Below are 15,778 nucleotides of genomic sequence, written 5' to 3'. Positions count from 1 at the left end.
CCAATCTTCAAATCAGTCCTCCAAATTCGGTCCCCGCCCTTCTTGTTGGCCGCCTTTTTCATTTTGGTCCTTGGCATCTGATTTATGCAATTTAGCCCTCAATTGATTAATAAACTTTCAATTTCTTCAATTAGGCCCCTGAACCGAAAAATTAGCAGCCCCTCCATTTACGCGCCTCTTCCAATTTGGTCCCTGGTTTCGGATTTTCTCAATTAAGTCCCTAATTGGCCATTAAACTTCAATATTTATGCAATTAAGCCCCTGATTTGACTTAATAAATTCCTAAAAATCATAATTTGGCCCCAGAACTTTAATTTCTTCTAATTAAAGCCCAAATTGACTTAAAAATCAATTTTTCTTGGAATCAAATCTTCTATAAATTCAAATAAAAATCCAATTAAGCCCATAAAAATCCAAATTTGGGCTTTTCTCCTCAAAATTCAAATTTTCCTTCTCAATAGGGCTTTCATCCTTCAAGAATATACTGTCAAAAATTTAATCCTTGTATTTTTAAATTCCTTGACCATTTTTCTGACTGTTTTCTGGACGCTTCTGCCTCCGGTTATTTTTCTAACCTCTTTTGGCTATTTATTTTATTTTTTCAGGGGGACCCAAAAATGGGTTACAACAGATGCCCCCTCTTTATAATACTTACGGAGCATGGGTTTTGCGCAGTAAGTGTTATAAAGATAAACCCAAAACGGAACTCCTGAAACTGATCTGGTCGAAGCTTGATTGATCTGAAACTTTGTCCTTTATAACAATCCTCCTTAGCCCAAAAACTATGATCAAAACTTAGTCATCTCGAGATCCTTATCCAGCGATCCTCTGAATTCTTACTTTAGTTTGATCAATATGGAAATCCATCCGAGATCCCATCTGGTGATCTCCTTTAACCTGGAACCCCATCTGGCGATTCCTTTACCCATAATCAATACAAAAAATGTGTGTATGGTCTCATTATGATGGGTGACCTGCCCGATGGAAAAGGGAAAGAGTGGTCTCATTCTTTGGGTGACCTACCCAAGTAAAAAAAAATGGAGAATGGTCTCATTCTTATGGGTGACCTACCCAGAAAAAATAATGGTCTCATTGTGATGGGTGACCTACCCAAGGAAAAAAGGAAGAGTGGTCTCATTCTTTGGGTGACCTACCCAGGGGAAGGAATGGCCTCATTCTTATGGGTGACCTACCCAGGTAAAAAAAAATGGAGAATGGTCTCATTCTTATGGGTGACCTACCCAGAAAAGATAATGGTCTCATTGTGATGGGTGACCTACCCAAGTGGAAAAAGGAAGAGTGGTCTCATTCTTTGGGTGACCTACCCAGGGGGAGGAATGGCCTCATTCTTATGGGTGACCTACCCAGGTAAAAAAAATGGAGAATGGTCTCATTTTTATGGGTGACCTACCCAAGGAAAAAGGAAGAGTGGTCTCATTCTTTGGGTGACCTACCCAGGGGAAGGAATGGCCTTATTCTTATGGGTGACCTACCCAGGTAAAAAAAAGATGGAGAATGGTCTCATTCTTATGGGTGACCTACCCAGAAAAGATAATGGTCTCATTGTGATGGGTGACCTACCCAAGAAAAATAATGGTCTCATTGTATGGGTGACCTACCCAGAAAAATAATGGTCTCATTGTATGGGTGACCTACCCAGAAAAATGATGGTCTCATTGTATAGGTGACCTACCCAGGAAAAATGGTGGTCTCATTGTATGGGTGACCTACCCAGGGGGAAGAATTCTTAGTAAACTCCAATGCTTTTCTAAGAAATGGTTTCAAAATGAGGTCCCTTCTGGTGACCTTCCTTGATGAATGTCGAAGCACGAGATCCCTTCTGGCGATCTCAGATAACTTGGAATCCCATCTGGCGATTCCTTTTATTACCAACATGAAATATGAGGTCCCATCTGGCGACCTCCAAATAGCGAAACACGTGATCCCTTCTGGCGATCTCAAACAACTTGGAATCCCATCTGGCGATTCCTCTTAACAAACATGAGATATGAGGTCCCATCCGGCGACCTCCAAATACCAAAATACGAGATCCCTTCTAGCGATCTCCATCAACTTGGAATCCCATCTGGCAATTCCTTTTATTCAAACATGAAATATGAGGTCCCTTCTGGCGACCTTCATCGAAATACGAGATCCCTCCTGGCGATCTCAAACAACTTGGAATCCCATCTGGCGATTCCCTTTTATTCAAAGCTGAAATATGAGGTCCCTCTTGGCGACCTTTATCGAAATACGAGATCCCTCCTGGCGATCTCAAACAACTTGGAATCCCATCTGGCGATTCCCTTTTATTCAAAGCTGAAATATGAGGTCCCTCTTGGCGACCTTTATCGAAATATGAGATCCCTTCTGGCGATCTCTTTTCACCAAACAACTTGGAATCCCATCTGGCGATTCCCTTTTACTGATTGCTATCGATGTCGTTCTTCCTGCTGGCAGGATTTGAAAAATATTATCTTCTCTTCTTGTTGTTCTAGAATCAACTCAATGATTCTTTCTCCGTCCATAATCTTGTTGGAATGCGCTAAAATCTCCTCTTGTAACGATCCAAAAAAAACATACATGCAATGATTTATGATTAGATGCAATGCATGTATTCGTACCTGGTTTTGAAACATAGGCCCCATCCTCTTCTTCTAGTTCATGAGACTCCCTCCTAACATGAACTTTGCTTTTGAAGACGCATGCTGGATTCATCTCTCGTGTTGCCTATCATATTCTTGGAGAAGAAGTCTTTGACTTTCTTCAAGTAGTCTTTTTCTCAAAATGTATGACTTGTATTTGCCTCTCTGTCATGCTTTTGTCAAATGCTTTAGCTTGGTTTTCGTAAAACTTTTCATAAAACATCTCGTCTTGCCCCCAGTGTAGGGGTGCGATCCTAGTCTAGGTTTTTATATAGAGAAGAAATTCATTTCGACTCAAAACAAAACCACCAACAAAAAACTCATTAGAGAGTGAAAGGACAATAAATTGTGTTTTTTTTCAAAAATGCACATTGTTTAGGATTGATAAACTCTATTTTTGTCTTGAAAGAAAATTTACAGGTGATGTATCAATTCATTATGTTATCCAGAGGTGAGGCTGTATTTCAAGGGTAGCTTTTCTTAAGTTTCATATTAAACCATTTTATGATACTTTATTTGTAACCACTAAACCTTGTTTAAAAAGTGCATAATCTCATCATTTATTTAAAGAAAAGGTAGGCTTAAAGACAAACACAAAATCTGGCTGACAATATGAGCTCTGAATGCTCACTAGAGAAAATAAAAGCAAAGACAAAAGCAAATGACAAAAACATGCTAAGGCAAATAAAGTTGTTTTACATTTTGAAAACTACGAGAAGCTCTTGGGTCAACCCGTTCTGAAACTTCTTCTAGTATGTGGAAAGTGAACCGAGGCAATGCTTCATCTTCCTTCCCTACTTGCGTTTCCTTGTCTTCTCCTTCGATCTCGCCTTCTTCATTATCGAAGATTCTTGACCAAGGTTTTCCAACCCTTTATCCCCTATCACTTTTGTCATGACCAGGCAATGGATTTGAACTGATATTGGGTGTGTCTTCAAATGACACCCATCCTATCTTGATGAGCTTCAATAACTTGTTCTTGAAACCATAGCACGTTTCAAGACAATGCCCGGGAATACCAGCATGGTACTCGCAAGTCAGCTCGGGCTTATACCAGATGGGGAATGGTGGCTGTAGTGGTAATGTAGGGATATGATTTATTTGTCCAATGCTCAGTAGTTTGGCATATATGTCCTTCAGAGGCATGGGTAATGGCGGTAGTTGTTCTGAAATGTATCTTGTGTTTGGTCTTTGGTGGTTGTTTTGGGTGTTTGACTGGCCATTTGCTCGATTAGGGGAAAAAGGTTTGTTAAAGTTTATGTGGGCCACATGGGAGGTAGGTATTTGTGGGTGATATGAATCTGTTATCTTGTCATTGGACCCACCTTCAAAGTTGTTAACGGGACCTTTCAATTTTCTCCCGAAAAAAAACCTTTTGTCTCCAATGGTTCAATTATGCGTCCAGCTTTAATCCCTTGCTCTATTCTTTCCGCTATGCGTACAGCATCATAAAAATGTTGAGATGAGCTACCCATTAAATGCTCATAGTAGGGTGCCTTGAATGTGTTGGCGAACAAAGTCACCATCTCCGTTTCTATCAAAGGGGGTTGCACATGCATGGCCTCGTCCCTCCACCTTTGCGCATAAGCCCTTACTGATTCTTGGCTTCTCTTTTCCATTGACATAAGGCTCGTTCGATCTGGAGCAATTTCCAAATTGAACTTGTATTGCTTAAGGAAAGCCTCAACTAAATCCTTCCATTTCTTGATCTTGGCATTATCCAACCTCATGTACCAACTTAGCGCCGACCCCGATAGACTGTCTTGGAAAAAGTAGATCAGTAACTTATCGTCATGAATCACCTCAGTCATCTTATTGCAATAAGATCGAAGGTGAGTGTTTGGGCATTCCAACCCACTATACTTTATAAACTCTGGTATCCTAAAATATTTTGGTACCGTGATGTTTGGTACCAAGCATATTTCAGACGCTCGCATGGGGTCAAACCAGTCATTTCCCTCGACTGCTCTTAATCTTTCTTCCAAAGCTGATATCTTGTCATCGTTCATAAAACTAGTGGACCTATTATTGGAAGGCCCGTCTACAGTGATGTGAGCTTGAGGGGGCTGAATGGGAATGGCAGGCGCAAAGTGCTACCCCGTCACTGAATCTGCCCCCAAGTTCTGATATATCCCTGACGGTGCTCCTATAGGTGGTTGGGTAGACGTTCCCTCCCCGTTCTTGGCTCTTAAAAGTTGCTCAAGCAGATTGGTCAGTCTAGAAACTTCATTTTTCACAGATTCCAACTCGGTCTGGTAGTGCGACTCTAAATGAGCTCTTTCTTCGTTTTCCATTCTTGATCTGGACCGGGTTTGGTGGACTTTGGATGTGGGACCTATGTTTCACGATCTGCGACGATGCGTGCATAGATGTATGAGAGAAATGTATGATTGTGATGGATGCATGATTGAAAAATGCATGTTTTATGGGGTATGGATACAGCCTTTTATTGGGTATGGATGCAGCAAGGATAGGTTCTAGTTCTTCTACGTGAGACATAAGGTAGGTTTACTACTGGGTCTCTAAAAGAGGGTCTCTTGCTGTTCCAGTGATCAACCTTCGTAAAGGCGATATGGAGGTCTAGCAGATAGTGGGATGATACGTGTACCAATCACAATCAGTCTAAACACTCAACAAAGAGTTGGGGTTTACACAAACTTAAACCTTGACTCAAGTCATAAGGCAAGCTGCTAGTCCCCCACTTAAACTTAGAGTTACATGTGTGTGCACTCCAAAATATAATAATAATAATAATAAAGTGATGCATGACTATGCCATGTATGATAGAATGTAAAGATATATGTTAAAGCTTTTAAACAAAGCATCATAAGAAAACAAAAACCAATAACACATAACATAAACAAACAAACAAATCAAGCTTAGTCCAAGGGTCCCCAGTGGAGTCGCCATCCTGTCGCACCCCAAAAAAAATAATAAAAAAGTTGGTTTTTGCGACATTCGATTGACGACTTTCGTTTTGTTCTATTTTGCGGATTTGGTTCTTTGGAGTCGCCACCTAGTATTTTGGTCACTAGGAAACCTAACTGGTCTTTCAGAGATTCTAAGGTAAGGGACTGGTTGCGTAAAGGGAAGGTATTAGCACCCCTAGTACGCCCTACCTAAGGTAAGCTGCTTGGTGTTTGGTTTGCTTTATAATTGCTATGGTGTTGGTATTTTCTAGGCTCGTCAATTGATTTTGGATAGAAATCTAAGGAGATTTCATGTGCTTTGAAAGCTCATTTTTCCCTTAATATTTCAAAAGTTTGCGACTCATAAATCGTGGGATAATAAAAAAAATTTGAAATGTCCTCGATTATAATCAAGGCTTCTTTCAAGAATGTGTGTGGATTTATTACTCCCAATAATATTTTGGATATTCATCCTTTTAAGGATTTCTTTATCCAAACATTAGCGGTAAATAATAAATAAATTCCTTTTCCAAAAATAAGATTTTTATAGTTTTTGGAATATTGGCCAATACCCTTTGGAGTTTTACAAACATGTTGTAAAATCCAGAAATACAAGAAAATAATTTGTGTTTAAGAAATCTATGCGAAAACACACTTTCTAAGCTTCCAATATATTTTTTTTATAAAAAAAAATAACATTCAAAATATGTTAGAGTATTGGCCGTATGCAACACGCAAGAAAACACATTTTTGTAAACAATTTTTTTTTATGCTTTGACGAAAATCGGGTATTTTAATACTGAGCTTGTATCCTTACGGTAAAAAAATACAACCCAATATTAATCCACTTTAATAAAAAATATGCAGAAAAAACAACAACATTTTTAGGGACTTTTTAGAAATTTTTTGAAAGCAAAAACATTTTTTATTCTGAAAATCTTTGATGTTTTGACGAAAACCGGGTATTTTTTAACACTGATTTTGTATCTTTATGGTATAAAAATACAAACCAACATTAAACCATTTTTACAAAAATATGCAAGAAAATCAACAATATTGTTTTTTTAAGATTTTTCAAAATATTATATATTTTTTTAACCTAAATATTTTATATATATATATAACATATACACACACATATATTATAATTTATAATAATAATATATAATATATTATATTATGGGGCTGGGCCGGCCCAAATAAATGGGTCAGGCTCAGCCCAAAACAATAAAGGGTCGGGCCGACCTCAGCCCAAAATGGATTTGGGCCGAAATCGGCCCAACCAAAACTTCTACAGTCTGGGCCAAGATCGGCCCAGACTTGCAAGGCTGGGCCAGAATCGGGCTGGCCCAGCAGCCCCAGGCCCAGCGGGGGGAAGAATTAATTTTCTTCCCCCCGCCTCCTGCATGCATAACTCTGCATGCAGGAGGCAACGCCTGCAACAAAAACGATGGGGGAAGAAGAAATTTTACCTGGCGTGGAGGAGGCGGTTGCTGGAGGTGCTGCGGTGGCGTGGCTCGCGGACGGTGGCTCCGGGCGGTGTTGCTGTCGTTGCTAAACGGCGGCGAGAAACTTCTTCCTTTTCCTCTTTTCCCCGTTTGTTTTCTGTGGCTTCTCAGTGGCTTCCTCTGCCTCGGTTTGTTTTTGGTTTTCGGTTTCGGTTTCTTTGTTTTCGGTTTGTTACTTCTCTCCCCTCTGTTTCGTTCGTTCTTTCTCTCCTCCCTCCTCCCTTTCTCCTCTCTCTCCGGTCCTCTCTCGGGTCTTTTTTCTCTTCGGTTTTCTTCTATATTTATAGGGGCAGAACGGGTGGGAGACCATGGTTAGTGCGCCTTCAATCACGCAACGGCTGGTCGGCTCTTTCGGCGGTGGTGGGGGCGAGGAGAGAGACGCGGGAGAATTTTCGAAATTTTTGCCTTCGGTTCTGCTAAAACGGGGGGGAAGGAGATGATGAACAGTGTCGTTCAAAACGACACCGTTCTGCTTTCTTTTTTTTTCTTTTTTTTTTTTTTTTTTGTATATGAAACGGCGTCGTTTTGAGTAAAACGCGCCGTTTCATTTAAGTGGCCAATCTTCAAATCAGTCCTCCAAATTCGGTCCCCGCCCTTCTTGTTGGCCGCCTTTTTCATTTTGGTCCTTGGCATCTGATTTATGCAATTTAGCCCTCAATTGATTAATAAACTTTCAATTTCTTCAATTAGGCCCCTGAACCGAAAAATTAGCAGCCCCTCCATTTACGCGCCTCTTCCAATTTGGTCCCTGGTTTCGGATTTTCTCAATTAAGTCCCTAATTGGCCATTAAACTTCAATATTTATGCAATTAAGCCCCTGATTTGACTTAATAAATTCCTAAAAATCATAATTTGGCCCCAGAACTTTAATTTCTTCTAATTAAAGCCCAAATTGACTTAAAAATCAATTTTTCTTGGAATCAAATCTTCTATAAATTCAAATAAAAATCCAATTAAGCCCATAAAAATCCAAATTTGGGCTTTTCTCCTCAAAATTCAAATTTTCCTTCTCAATAGGGCTTTCATCCTTCAAGAATATACTGTCAAAAATTTAATCCTTGTATTTTTAAATTCCTTGACCATTTTTCTGACTGTTTTCTGGACGCTTCTGCCTCCGGTTATTTTTCTAACCTCTTTTGGCTATTTATTTTATTTTTTCAGGGGGACCCAAAAATGGGTTACAACAGGAGCTATAAATCAGACTGTACCTGGAAACATCTAGGGATATACAGTTTTAACTGTGCCAAGAGAAGCAGATAGTGGTGTTCAGCTGGCATTTTTTGGAATTATTGCTCCCTTACCTAGAAGATTACTTCATGCATATATAATTTTCAAATAATAATCAAGAATTGAGAGGCACATATTACTGTCTTATATATAAATTATATATATAGCTAAAAGAGCTCAGACTTTTATTGTGGACTGCACTGTGCAGTCCACAGTAAAAGCTGAGCTGTCATGCTGTCATTTTTTTTTTGGTTTTTTTTTTTTTTAATGGATTTTGCTGTTATTTTTTTCCGTTTGTTTTTTTTTTTTTGCTTTTTTAGGTTGTTTTTTCTTCATTTTTTCTTTGTTTTTTCTAATGGATTTTTTTTAAAAAATTTTTTGTTAATGTTAAATTTTTTTTCTATCTCAAACTTTTATAACACACATTCCGGGTTTAATAGGTTAACCCAGATTTTTTTTTCTGGTTTTTCTTTTTAATTAATTTTTTTGTTTAATTTATTTTGTTAAATTAATTATGGGTTAACCTGATTTCATAGGTTAACCAAATTAACAGTAAAAAATTGAGTTGTCATTTTTTTTCCATTTTTTTTCTTAGGTTTTTTTTTTCTTCATTTTTTCTTTGTTTTGTTTAATGGATTTTGCTGTCATTTTTTTTTGTTTGTTTGTTTTTTTCCTGTTTTAATTTGTTTTTTTCTTTGTTTTTTTAATGGATTTTTTTAAAAAAAAAATTTGTTAATGTTAAATTTTTTTTCTATCTCAAACTTTTATAACACACATTCCGGGTTTAATGGGTTAACCCAGATTTTTTTTTTCTGGTTTTTCTTTTTAATTATTTTTTCGTTTAATTTATTTTGTTAAATTAATTATGGGTTAACCTGGTTTCATGGGTTAACCAAATTAATTATGGGTTAAGCCGTCAATTTTTTTTTTCTACGCAGTTATCAAACTTTCATGACGCGAATTCCAGGTTTAACGGATTAACCCAGTTAATTCAAATTTTTTTTTTCATTAGTTTTTTTTTCTTCATGTTGGTTTTTTTTTTCTTTTTAGTTAATCTATTTAATTGTCACACTTTTATGACACAATTTTGCAGCCAAACCCACATCCAAGGCTATTGGTCTAATGTTGCAGTCAGACTCATTTAAACTTGAGTCATGTAAGTTTAATATTATTATTAATATTATAAATATTACTTTTGGGTCAAGCGTTGTGGCTAAACCCAAGGCTTTTGGGTATATCTTTGCAGAAAAACCTCACTCTTAGATCTTAACATTTTTTGATATTTTTTATGCAAGAAAAAAAAATTTACCCGTGGCATGTGCCTTTATTTTTTTTTCTTTTTCTTTTCCTTTTTAAGCCCTTTATCGTGGACTGCACAGTGCAATCTACAGTGAAAAAAATGATGCCTTTAGTTTTTTTCTTTTTTCTTTCTTTTTTTATTTTTTAATTTCTTTTTTAATATTAATTTTTTTTCTATTTAATTATCAGACTTTTATGACACAGATCCCAGATTTGATAGGTTAACCCAGTTGATTCATAGTTAATTAAGAATTTTTTTTTCTCTTTCTTCATTAACTTTTTTCCTCTTATATGTTTTTTTCTTTTTAATTAATATTTTTTATTTAATTTAGTTCATTAATATTAAATTTTTTTCTATTTAGTTATCGTTTGATGCCTTTAGTTTTTCTTTTTGTTTCTTTTTTCGTTTTTATACCTTTGACTGTGGACTGCATAATACAGTCCACAATGAAAAGATTGATGCCTTTTGTTTTTTTTTTTTTGTTTTTTTTAGTTAATTTTTTTCGTTTAATTTAGTTTGTTATTGTTAAATATTTTTATATTTAGTTATTACACTTTCATGATACGAATCCCGGGTTTGATGGATTAACTTGGTTTCACAAATTAGCCCAATTAATTGTAGGTAACCCATCAATTTTTTTTCCTATTTAGTTATCAAACTTTCACGACACGAATCCAAGGTTTGACTGGTTAATCTGGTTTGAAGGGTTAACCCAGTTAATTCAAAAAAAAATTCTTTTTCTTCGTTAGTTTTTTTTTCTTCCTGTTGGTTTTTTTTCTTTTTAATTAATCTATTTGATTATCATACTTTTATGACATGACCTTGCAGCTAGACCCACATCCAAGGCTATTGGATCCGGTATTGCAGTTAGACCCACTTAAACTTGGGTAATGCAAGTTTAATGTTATTATTAATATTATAAATATTACTCTTGGATCAGTTGTTGCAGCCAAATCCAAGACTTTTGGGTATAACTTTACAGAAAGATGTAACACTTTTAGCCCTTAGTTTTTTTTATATTTTTTAAGTAAAAATAAATTAACCCGCGGCATCGCGCGGGTAATATAACTAGTTAAACAACTATACTGTCAGCAATCAATACACATATTTTTTTTATTCTTATGAATATGATAACTTATATATATATATATATATAGTAAAACAAACATGTGTCGACACATAATCTCTACATTATCAGATGCTTTTCTAGAAAATATAATGTTGTTTAGTGCCAATATTTGTTTAAGGATGCCATTTGATTAGGTTCTTCTGGTTTCAAATATGTATATGTTGCTCTCGTGACATTCCATAATATTATTTTATGGCATTCATTCTTATATTAAATAATTAATTAGACGTACAACTTGCTCTCTGAATTCCAAAGAAGATTTGGAGTTATTATTCCCATTACATTTTCAAAACACGCATGTTATGCAAGCCACTCTTTTGGAAGTTAGTCATTCATACTTCCAATTTTCATTGCTTTTCCAACTTCTTTTTTTTTTTTTGTTAATTCTTTGTTTACATATAGAGAACTGTTTACCCTACAGAAAATTCAAGAATGCGAACAGAATATTTCTTTGAAATTAAGAGAAAGTTCCGTTGTATTATAAATTATCGATGAAATCATCAATAAAATATAATAATTAAAACTTCAATCATTAATGATTTTATTCCATTAATAATTATTAATATTGACAGAATCATTCACGAAATATTCTATCATTAAAGTCTACTTTTACCGCCAATTTTCTGTAGAAATACATAGGGTTGTTCGTTTTTTTTTTTTTTTTTTTTTTTGATAATAAACAGGCCGGATGGAGTTAAAAAAAAATGAATACAAGTGACTAATACGAGACAAAAATACCATAATTATATCAAGAAAAAAGAGGAGCAGCCAGACTCTCAGAAGGATGACTATTTAGTTTGTAGGTTAATTGTATGTGGAAATTACTATAAGTAGAAGTAGCTAACAAGCTCACGTGAGTTGTATTAGGTAAAAAATACTCACATGCAAATGTATGTGAAAGACAACAAGAACTAAGTTAATAGAATAGAAATCATAAATTCCTTATATATATATATATGTTTTATTTAATGGGTTCAAAACGGTCGTGCAAACATGTGAATTGAGAAAGACAAAAATGCACTCACGTTCTTCACCCATACAGGGAAAGGATGTATGTCTTTTGAACTTCGTACCTATAGGATTGCCTTAAAAATCGAAGGGCAGAGGAAGTGGGCTTGAAATGCGTGGTAGATGCATTTTCTTAATTAGGTTAACTTTCTATACTCTTTAGTGGCGAGCAAATATAATTTCGTGTTCTGTAAATATTTTTTAATATATAGTTTTTTTTTAATTGAAAATATATTCATATCAAAACCATTGAAAAATATTAAAAGAAAATCAAATTGATATTTTTTAAATAAAAAATATTTAAAAAAAAAAACTTGAAAAAAAAGAAAAAAAGAAGCACTACTCCAATAATAAACGACACGAAAAGTATAGCCTATTCATCACTTAAAGGTTAGCATGGTTGAGGTGGGTTTGTAGGGTTTTGTTTCAGCTAGATGGGCTTCTTTGTAGTGGATATTTTAGTTTAATTTGCAAACGGGCTGTTAGAATATTAGCAAGTACACCTTGAGTCCCCCAAGTTTAGTGGGACGACTTGCATCACTCTAGATTTCACACAGCGTTTTCTATGCTACGAATTTCAACATCTCCTTGAGATACCTAGACGATTGCCTCTCTTTTCTCTCCTTTTTTTTTTTTTTTTTTTTTTGTCAAGAGTTGTTCGAATGCAAAGCTACTTAAAAACCTGGTTCTAAAACCTGATCTGATTTGGCCTGACCCGACAAGTCAATCCATGAATTTACCGGTCAAAATCTTGAACCAAGCAGAGTTTTTTTTTCATTCTTACAAGTCATACAAGTTTATTAGCTACAGCTTGGCTTAAATTATGAATCTTGAGAGGCTAAAAGGAAACGTTACCCTCTTAACTATTGAGCTAGCTCTCTTGACGTATTGATATTCGTTTAGTTTCAATCCAAGAGAGCAAAAGGCATCTCAAGTAGTGGTGTGAGGGAGACACTTAAAAGTGAAAAGATAAGCACAAGTGAATCACACATGTACTTGCAAAATTTGCCAAGGATTATGCAGCGACAAGATAGAAATGAATGTTAAGGAAATAAACTCAAAGAGATAGGCCCAAATCTTTAAGATTCATCATGAGATTAATGACGAAGCTACAAGTTTCAATAGCTTAATCATTTCTGTAAACATGCATGTAAAGGGACCCAAAAAAGTCACTTTAGAAATATCAAATACATAGCGGAATTGAATCCAAGGGTGTAATTTTTTTCTTTTTCCATATTAATATCCATGAGAAAGGTGTGTTTAACTTCGTTTATTTTAATGGTATATTATTCATTTTACTTAATTTATATATTTAAAAATATTTAGTCAATCAATACATATCAAAGTTGGGTTGAAATTAATAAATTTATTAGTTTTAAGGTAAAAAGTTAAAATTATTAGTGGGAGAGACCAAAAAAAAAAACTCGGACGGAGTACTATCTCTTACACTGATCATAGTTTTACATTGGTCTCATTGAAAACTTTATCTTAAAATTTTTATTAAAAAAATCTATAATTTATAACTTTTTTTAGATATGTTTTTTTAAATTATAATACAAAAACTACTATAATACCAAATAAACAATAAATAAGTTTTCCCAATGTCAAAGATGACTTGAAGATAATATTAATAGATAGGTTTGATGGTTAAAAAAAGATTTAATTTCTTCTAAGTTTCAACTTCATAGCTAGCGCATGGACAATTTATTTTGCAAAATGCACCAATTAAGTTCATATAAAGAATATACTTTTAAAATCATTGAAGAAAAAAAACTAGTTTCGGTTAATCTGTAAACCTAGAAACCGGTTCAAAATACACACACACACACCTTTCAACTCTTGAAAGTAAAAAAAGACATTACGTAGTTGTGATGATAGAATGATATCAAGGTAAGTTGTGGAGGCTCAAAAGGACACCCATCAAGCTAGCAGGACGCTGGACCCATGAAGAAAAGTGAGGATTTAATAAAATTGGAGCCTACTTGGGTGGCTGGTGGGGCTGTATGATTAATGTCTATATTTCACGGCTGTAAATTAATCACCCCTTCAGATTTTCTATCAAGCAATTCTCAATTTGCTCTCCGAAAAGAGTACAAGTTCATTCCTAAAGTTTCACATATTGCTCAATCAAGTCCCTGCATTAATGCATGTTGATAAACAATAGAGAGCGAGTGAATCCTTATAGATTAGTCTTCCATGCAAACTTTTATTAATAGAGTTATTGGAATTGGTAATAATTATATTTTAAAATTTTTTTCATTTAAAAATTTATTAAAATAATATTTTTTATTTTTAAAAAAATTATTCTTAGTATTATCACAACAAAACGATCTGAAAAATATCAAAAATATTAATTTAAAGTAAAGAAAAATTTAAAAATAAAATTATTTAAAAAAAAATTACTTTCAAAATACAAAAAAAAAAAAAAAAGATTCCATCAGCTACTGTTAGCAAATCAATTAGAATCTTGAAATTGGGCCATTAGATTCATTTCAATGTTTTGTTTTGTTTTTGTTTTTCTCTTAAATATTTTCAGGCACTTGTCCTTATGACGTGTAAATTCCATACACTCAATCACTCCCAAACCCCAAGTACGTATGAGCATACCCAATAGAATCTTGACTCTTTAGTAACAATCTTGTCAGAACATTATCGCTCCGAAATTTGTCTTTCAAAGATGTCATCATTTGTCATGCATACGAAAACATTTTATGATAAAATATAGAATAAATAAATAAATACAAACAGGATAAATAAATATTTAGGAGATATATTCTTATTATTTTTCACGAGTCATTAACTTTATTTTCTCTCACTTGTGTCTGATTTTTTTCTGTAAAGTGGGTTCATTTGAGTAGCTACTACGATTATTTTTATATATATATTATGGTTTATAATATTTTTTTAATTAAAATATTTTAAAAAAAAATTTATGATTAGAATATCAAAATTATCAAAAAAAAATTTAAAAATATTTTGAAAAAAAATACTTCTACCTAATATTAAATGGGTATTGCTACAACATTTCCTTTTTTTAGTGATTAAGAACCAATTCAACATAATATCTTCAACGGTTAAATGAGGGTCCTAAAATATAATTTATATTATTCTCTAAAATACCTTCTTATGCTTAATTTTTATAAAATAAATGAGGATGGTGAGATTTAAACTTATGATCGCTTGATTATTAAATAACATCTTGGTCATCAAGACTCTTATACCATGTGTTGTAACTCAATTTTTGGCCCCTTGGCTTTTTAATTTTAATTTTACAGGTTTAAAATGTAAAATTAAAATATCAGAGTTTTATTTCGATAAAAAGTGTGATTTGTCAACTTGCGTGAAAAACTAGGAACTACAATGTGCTTTTGTCATTCTTATCTTATCTTTAAGATAATTCTTGTTTTTCAAGATAATGATAGTTATCCACTTTCAAATTTGATTTTTAATCAAATTCAAACTTAAAAAAAAAAAAAAAAATGAGTTTGATTGAAACTTTGTTTCTCACATGCAAAGGGACTATGACACTATTAATACAGATCTCAATGTATGCAAAAAGGGGGAGACGATATAGAGAAAAAAAAACAGCGGAGAAAAACTGGGAAAAAACAAAAACAAAGAAAATAGAGGGGAACCTATTAATAAACAAACAAAAGCATAGGGAGAAGAGACTGAACAGAAAAGAGAGAAAAGAAGTTGAAAGGAGGAGGAGGAAGAGAGAATTCTTCAGGAGTGTTCGAACTGTTATTGTCGCCTTTGCCATCTCCATGTAAGGCTTGCCTTTTCTCTTTGTTATTGCATATCTTGTTGCAAAAGAAAAAAACAGGGTGAAGGTAATTTAATTACCTTTACCTTGTGCAGTGCACGTGTGGTTTGAACCACGCGTAACTGATGCCTAGTCGAGTCTGGGCTAGACTCAGCTCTAAAAAAAAAAAAAAAAAAAAAGGAGTGGGTCAGAACTAGGCGCAACCGACCCAAAGTGTGTTTGTTAAATGTGTGTTTGACAAAACACACCCTTATGCCTTGACCATAATTTTTATACCCATTCTAGT

Source organism: Populus alba, chromosome 13 (genome assembly GCF_005239225.2).
Source record: "Populus alba chromosome 13, ASM523922v2, whole genome shotgun sequence".
NCBI classification, from domain to species: domain Eukaryota; kingdom Viridiplantae; phylum Streptophyta; class Magnoliopsida; order Malpighiales; family Salicaceae; genus Populus; species Populus alba.
The sequence above is the reverse complement of the archived record's forward strand: the minus strand, read 5'-3'. Positions refer to the sequence as shown.